Below are 8,251 nucleotides of genomic sequence, written 5' to 3'. Positions count from 1 at the left end.
TGGTTGTAGGACTACAGATAGAAATGTCCTGCCAGGTAGGTTTTCTGTTTGACGACTCCATTAGATCAATTATGGGTTTAATGTCGTGGTCTTCCAGCTGGTCTTTCCTGACTTCATCATCACTCCATGGTTCTCGATCAGCCGATGTTGATGTTGTAATTTGTCTTGCGACCGGAGTCAGCAGCTCGTATTTCGCTTCCACCCTGGAACAATATCGACAGTTTTCTTGACAAGGTCTTCTAGACAGGGCGTCGGCGTTTCCGTGTGATGATCCCTTACGATGACGGATAGTGATGTCATATTCTTGGAGTCTCTGTATCCACCTGGCTATTTGACCCTCAGGATTCTTGAAATTTAAAAGCCAGGTCAATGATGCATGATCGGTGCGGAGCAGGAATTTTCTGCCGTATAGATAGTGATGGAACTGTTCTACAGCTTTGACTATGGCGAGCAACTCTTTCCTGGTGACACAATAATTCCTCTCCGGTTTAGACAGGCACTTGCTCCAGTATGCCACTACACGTTCTTGGCCACTATTTCTTGGGACAAAACAGCACCAACACATTCATTACTCGCGTCGGTGTCGAGAATAAATGGTCGGTCAAGCTGAGGATACGTCAGGATTGGAGCAGATGTTAAAGCCTCCTTTAAGTTGTTAAATGCATCCTCGCATTCTTTTGTCCACAAGAACTTTTGGTTGCTCTCTGTCAGCTTGTGTAGGGGTCTTGCGATGGAAGAAAAGTCCTTCACGAATTTCCTATAGTAGGTGCAAAGCCCTAGGAAACTTCTCAGCTGATGGACATTTTCGGGACGTTTCCAGGATTTAACGGCTGATACCTTTTCAGGATCCGTGCGCACACCTTCTGCAGAGATGACATGTCCCAGGTAAGTCACTTCCTTTCGGAACAATTTGCATTTAGCGGGACTCAGCTTCAGATTGGCTTCTTTCAGTTTCTGAAGCACCTTCCTAAGATTTTCTAAATGTTCTTCAAAACTCTTTCCGACGAAGATGATGTCGTCCAGGTATATGAGGCAGGCTTCGTAGGAAAGGCCTTTCAAAACAGTTTCCATAAGACGTTCGAATGTTGCCGGCGCATTACACAGTCCAAACGGCATCACCTTGAATTGCCAAAGCCCTTGTCCCGTAGTAAATGCCGTCTTTTCTCGGTCTTCAGGCTGTATTTCTACCTGCCAATACCCACTCTTTAAATCAAGTGTTGAGAACCACTTGCTTCCAGAAAGAGTGTCTAGAATGTCGTCAATTCTAGGAAGAGGGTAACTGTCTTTCTTCGTAACCTCATTCAACCGGCGATAGTCGACGCAAAATCTTGTTGAGCCGTCCTTCTTTCTGACTAGGACGATGGGAGATGCCCATGGACTTACTGAAGGCTCGATGACATCGCTTTCTTCCATATCTTTTAACAGTGTTCGCACCTCTTCCTGTTTAGCAAACGGTAGACGTCTTGAATGTTGCTTGATCGGGGGATGATCGCCGGTATCTATTCTATGTTGTGTCAAACTAGTTCGACCCACGTCAGAAGACGAGCGGGAGAAAACAACTTGAAGATCTTTAATGACGCGATCGGCAGCATTCCTCTCTTTATCGTTTAATTGCGCATTCTGCAATAACTCCGATGTAATTCTCTCTGAGGACACGGATTCTTGGATGTTACTCTTTCTTTCAACAGTGGTTACTGGAGTACATGCTGCAACCACTTCACCTTTCTTAATAATTCTCCCCTTCTCAGTTACATTGGCGACTCTCACCGGGATAACCGTTCTGGATAGGTCGACGAGTGTTGAGGCTACTAGTACTCCTTTTGGGCTATTACAGTTATTGGGATATTCTATGATGCCGTAGCGGAAATTTCTGTTTTCGGCTATGGATCCAGGAAGTAAAATTTCTGTTCTTGCCGGTATTGTGATATTGTCTTGTGCTATGATTTTATGGACAGATTTAACTTCATCATTGACTCCAAATAACGCTATGTCCTCAGATGTAGAATGCAATTCGTTATTTTTAAAGTCCAAGCAAAAATTGTATTTCCTTAGAAAGTCCAATCCGAGTATGCAAGAATCAGTGATCTCTGCTACATATGCCGTGTGATGGTAAGCGGCACTTCCAAACGTGATGTTAGCCTTTACTTTTCCATCGATGTTGATCTTCTCACCGGACACAGTCTGTAGGGAAACGCAGGGCGGCGTCCAGATAAGTTTGCTTCCCAGTTGTTGAGCCAAATCTTTTCGGATGATGGTAACGTTGGCTCCTGTATCTATCGTCATATTGCAGGGAACTCCATTAATATGTCCTATTATGAAAAGTCCATTACTGCCGCCTCTCACTGCAGAAATCTGAAGCGCTTTAAACTGGGGCTTTTCATGATCTGGCAACCTCCGCCCCGCGAGATGGCCACTAATTAGTTTCCCTGCTGTTTGTTAGGAGCGGTCTTAGCATCCGTGCCCTGGGGTGTTCTGCAGATTCGTCGGATGTGTCCTTCAGCACCGCAGTTCCAGCACTTTACGGTCGGTTTCTTGTCACCAATATTCTGTCTCAAGGCGTTCAGTTGTCTAGTTAAATCGTCTAGACGAGCAGTGACTTGATCCCCTGGCTCCTGGACTTGAGCAGCTCTGACTGGATGGCGGTCTCGACGGGTGGCTTGCTGGGCTGCCTCAAATTTCATGGCATACACTAAAGCGCTTTCCAGATCTTTAACATCCGCCATTCGCATTGCTTTCTGTATTTCAGGGTCCCGGATGCCATCGATGAAATATTGCAGGGACAGGATTTCCCTTGTTTCTGTCGGGCACTCCGAAAAGGCGTGATGTGACAGCCTTTCAACATCCGTGGCGAGCTCCTGAAGCGTTTCGGTGAGCTTCTGTTGACGAGATTTTAATTGGAGCCTGCTGTAGTCTTTTAAAAATTTCTCGCCGAAGCGCAGCTCCAAAGCGCCGGATAGAGCTTCAAAATCTAGCCTTTGATTTTCGGGAAGCGTCTGCAGGATATCCGCTGCGTCTGCTCTCAGAGAAGCGGCGAGATGACAGGCCTTAGCTTGGGAATCCCATCCATTCGCATCCGCAACGATAGAAAATTTTTGATGTATTAAAAATGTTTTAAAGTCTCAAAAAGTAGCACAAGGAAATGATGGAGTAACAAAAATTTCGCAAAATAGTAGCATACGCATAAAACATTAGTAGCACAGTTTTGTCAAACGTAGCAAATTTGCGAAAATTCGCATAGTCTGGCAACACTACTGTGACCTTCTGCGAATTTAAATATAATTTACCTTTAAAAAAATCATGTTTCAAGACTAACTTCAGTGAATTTATTTGTTGTGCTGTCTTTTATACGTGTTTTGTCCCACCGCCCCCGGAAATTTTATAAAAAAGAACAATTTATACTAATTTTTTCCACAAGATGCAGTGATCCCGAACCTATGCCATTTTGCTTTTTCCTGCAATTAGAGTCGCTAATTTCCCATTCAAAGAGCATTCGGATATTTTTTCTCTTTTTTACAGAAAATAATCAAAAATATTTACGGTTGACTTTTTCTTTTGCAAATAAGTAACTGAATAGATTAGTCTTTGCTAATTAAAATGGATTTCGTACCTCTAGGTTCAGAAATTTGTAATTAAAATTCATAGGAATTTTTTTTGTTACGAATTCTTTCCTTCCTTCTTAATCTCTTTTCTTTATTTGTTTGTAAGTTTTGTTTATTTGTTTTTAAGCCTTTTCAATTAATTCCCAAATATTTTTCCATGGAAAATCTACAACAGCTAGTATTTAATTCATTTCGGCTCTTTATTTCATTCTAGATATTTCGGTTTTTTATACGTTAATGTTCTGAAAATTTTAAAATCTGAATAAAAATCTTATTATTTTTGCTAAATTAGAATTCCTGAATGGGTAATCCTATAAATAATATACACTTTCTACACTGGCGATGACAGCATGACTTTTGCAAGCTTTGCATCCAAACTTCGGTCATAAGCAAGTCGGATGGTAAAATCCCTAGGTCTTAAATTTCTCCTATCATCTAATTTTCGAGAAGAATTTGGTTCAATAGATGCTAAGTTCCTTTATTAAGGTATCCGACCTCGTTCGGGTACCATTTTTTAAGAAATGGTTTTTATTTTACCTATAAACGTATTAATTTGAAGATAAGCATACTAATGAGTGAAAACATCTTAAAAATTAATGTTAAGTAATTTTAATTTTGAAAAATAATGAAAAAAAAAGGTTCATTTTTGCTTAAATTTTGACATTACGGCAACAACTACGGTGAACAATGTATACATAAACATACAGTTTTTTTAATTTGTATTTATGTTTACACTTATTTTGTATGCAATGAAGCAAAATAATTAAGAAATATTCATATGTTCTTGAGATATGTCAAAATATATAGTATTAACTGCATATTTTCCTATTATTGCATCCAAAATCTAAGAATAAAAAGTAACAATTCAACTTCTAATTAATATTTCTAAAATCTTCTGCTTCAGAGCATGCATCAGTTTATATGAAACATGCATAGAAAGTATCATTTAGTTTTATTCATAAAATTGTGAGTTATGGCTGTTACCAGTGGCAATATTTACTGAAAAACACATTTTTCAGAAAACAAGTTTAAAGTTTTCATAAAACAATTTCTTAGTGAAAATTGCATCCCTGATAATTAAAATCCCCTTCATTTTAATTGACACCTTGTTTGTATTTTCACAAACATTGCGCTTTTTCTTTCAAACAAAGCGTAATTTTTTTCTTTGGGTTTTTGTAAAACTTGCGGAATGGCGCCTAGAGTCATGATTTTGCACTTTATCAAGTTTTAGAATTCCCTGCTCAGTGTAAAATTCAGAACACACAGCTAACCTTGAAAATGCTTCAAGCAAACCTATAAATCCATCATTAAATAACATTAAATAATTGCTCCAAACATTAATGTTCGCGAGGAACAATTTGCAATAAAATGCCATTAAAACGTTCTTTGATATTTTGAGTTTTGCCATGTATGCACTTTTTTAACAACTCTTGTTTATGTAGTCAACTCCATATATGTAGGTTTAATTAAATTCAAAATATATGTTGATATACCAGAGGTTTTTGGCTGATTTTTTTCTTTTCTGCAATCGCACATTGATAGTTGCACCAACTCGTTGATTGAGGAGGGCATTGGCTTCGGAGAAGAGCTACAATGGAACAAGCAGCTAGTACAGCCTGCTGCATCTCAATTAAGTTTCCAACATTACTTCTAATTGCAATCCCCAATTCTGTAGTTTATCAATAAAAGAACCAATCAGTTTACCTTTCCCTTTCAATCCAGGAGTGGAGTTTTTTATTTTTCGTAGTGCACTACTAACCCTTTTCTGTACATGTCCAATGCATTCCAGTTTCTTGACCGAATCTTTACCATACATATTTTTCACAATTAAAAACCCCTTAGAATCTTCATCCTCATAATACTCCGTGTACTTCAGCTTTCGTAATTTAATAGATCATTCAAACAGCGAATAAACACCAACTGCTTCCATACCCGAAGCTGCTTCTTTATAATTTGCAGAATAATTATGTTACGCTATATATATTATGAATTATATGTCGTGCTGAAGATTGCATTCCATTTTGTTTAGTTTGTTGCAAATGATGCAAAAATGTGACATAGCCTTCAAATCAAGACTGTCAACGCTAATCGACAAAGCAGTAACACATCCATTCAACGTCGAATACCCTCTGCGCCAAACTAAATACGAAATTAAGGGAAAAAAACTACCGCCAGATTCTTAAAATGTATTACAAAATATCTAAACTTAGTACGATGGTTTATAATTTAAAAAATCTTGATGATAAATAAAGTTTCTAAATAAATATGTCTCTTTAAACGCTCACTTCGGGTCCAGAATATGGGAACTTCCGGTTTATTCCGTTACAGAAAAATGCTTATAACTTCAGTTCTAATTAACATATCAACAAGCAAAAACTTGTATTTGATAGCTAAAGATGTATTCTTTAAGATAATGTAATAAAGTAAAAATCGAAATTTTGTCCGAAAATCGTCTTTTGTACGAGGTCTTTTGTACCTTAAGCTGGCACTGTTTCTGACACAAACTTTAGATGGAACAAAGAGCGTTTATGTACAATACATATTCTTTGGATGGAATACGAAGCCCAGATTTTCAGACGATAGTCTCCGCAGCTGGCCATTGTAATGACTGAATAGAAGGGAAAGCTAGACAATCCGCTTCGGAACTGATTCAAAGAACCGATTCGTTTTACTTTTACCCGTGCCTTGGAAAACTTCAAACCCATGGTTTTCTCAAAGGCCACACTCTACCTCGGGAACTGGCCCAGCAAGGAAATCACTACACAATGGGTAACTAACGTTCTCACTTTTCTGCTACTGGATGGTCCTTCCATGTCGTCGCTCTCAATCATGCCATCTACGTTTCTTTATATAAAATTCTAAGTATTTCATTTTGAAATATCAGCATCTTGACGGTGTTTTGGTGTGTATTTATATTCGGTTGTTCATAGGTATACTTTTTTATTCTTTTCATAGAGGACCTTTATAGGATGGATGGATAAATATTTCATTTCATTAGTTTGCAATATTTCTATATTTCTTCTATGTCATATGCTACGAGCTGCATAATAATTTATTTTTTGTCTAAATTTCTTTACATTCAGGATGTATCTGATATTTTCTGATTACTTTGTAACTGATTGCCTTATTTTGATATAGTTTTCTTTTGTGAGTTGACAGCTGAATATACTATATTACTCAGGATCGCCCTTTTCCCCACATATGCATAAATTTATTTGGCTTAGATTTCGAGCAAACTAGTACGCGGGAAAACCGCCATGTTCTGCTATGAATAGATCCAGCAATGATATAAGATATGGTCACACAAGGACGGACTTATATATTTTATGTACTCTTCTCAATATTTCTATTATGGGCAGTGATTCATTCGGTGTCGCTTCTGCGGCAAGGGTATCTGCTTGTTGGCTGCGTATCGTTGAGCTTCGGATTCGAATCTTGGAGAAGGCTTGGGCATAAGTGCATAGCATCCTTCCGAAGTGAGCACGCATAAAATACATGACCCCGAAAGTTAGAAGATTTGGTGGTAGAGGGTAAGGATTGCAGGCCTCTAGATCCATTCAGCGCTGAATCCTTCTTGAAAACTGGACTATCGTGGACTTCCTAGCTAAAATAAAATTCGTGAATTTGTTCTCATGTAATTGCTAAGCAAATGACAAGAAAAACAGTAATTATTTAAACCTTAGAGATATATAAATGTAATATAATATGTAAATGTATTGCTATGCATACTTTAGCTTGGCACTCTTTATAAAATTTTCCCATTCCTCCAAGTTTTTGATTTTAGGAATCCGTACACAATTGTCCTCATTCTGTAAAGTCCGAAAAAAAAGTGTCAAGTAAACATTATGCGCAACAAAATAGTTATTTTTAAACTATTGATTTTTCACGATTAGTATGTCAATATGCATGTATAAAGTAATGGTTCACGCGGGAGGGGTGCAAAGAGCCATATGCTGCCCCCAAAAGTTGTCCTGTAAAAAAAATTAATAAAAGTTAAAGGCGGCATCATTTTGATAAATTCTTTCTTATTAATTTCTTTTTTGCCTCTTCTTCTAGTTCCTATCTTAACGAAAGAGATAAAATACGGCTATTTTGTGAATGCCAATGATTCAATAAAAGTACGCGCTCATCTACTGCTGGAGTCCTGTTCTTGAATGTTGAAAGATGGTTGAATGCGAGTACAGAAGTTTCTATTCTATATATTTTAGTTTTTTTATAGTCAGATTTCTTGTAGCCACTGTAGCTCAGTGGTTAGAGCACTGGTCTCGTAAACCAGGGGTCGTGAGTTCGAACCTCACTGGTGGCTCATACCTGTAAACGAAATTTTAGTCTCTGTAATGTTTTACACATTACGAATACCCTTCATTGAACAAACTGATGAGATTACCTATTACATGCTTAGCATTTATAATATTATGAGAAAGAAAAAAAATATTAGTATCTTTAGTTGAGATTTCGAAGTTTTGTATTTTTCGATTCAGGGCAAGGTTCGCCCATGTTCCCGGGTGTTTTAAACACCGTTCCACAAGAGACATTTGTTAAAAAGCGCGCTCCAGGAAGTGTTGGGGTTTGTCAATTAACTGATCCAAATTTAAAGTGTACTGTAGGAACATAGAAAGCCAGTTTAGGGTCCTACCGCTAATACCTGAATC

At 37.9% G+C, this 8,251-nt stretch overlaps 1 non-coding gene across 1 annotated transcript; it reads left to right on the top strand.

The window, feature by feature from the left end:
• Positions 1-7,832: 7,832 nt before the first annotated feature.
• TRNAT-CGU (transfer RNA threonine (anticodon CGU)) lies at positions 7,833-7,905 on the top strand. The gene has a single exon. It is a non-coding gene; the product is annotated as a tRNA-Thr (tRNA).
• Positions 7,906-8,251: the final 346 nt, after the last annotated feature.

Source organism: Stegodyphus dumicola, chromosome 5 (assembly GCF_044657685.1).
Source record: "Stegodyphus dumicola isolate Sdum_Otavi_A_Nest chromosome 5, ASM4465768v1".
Taxonomy (NCBI): domain Eukaryota; kingdom Metazoa; phylum Arthropoda; class Arachnida; order Araneae; family Eresidae; genus Stegodyphus; species Stegodyphus dumicola.
Note: the sequence above shows the minus strand (reverse complement) of the source record. Positions and strands in the feature narration are given on the sequence as shown.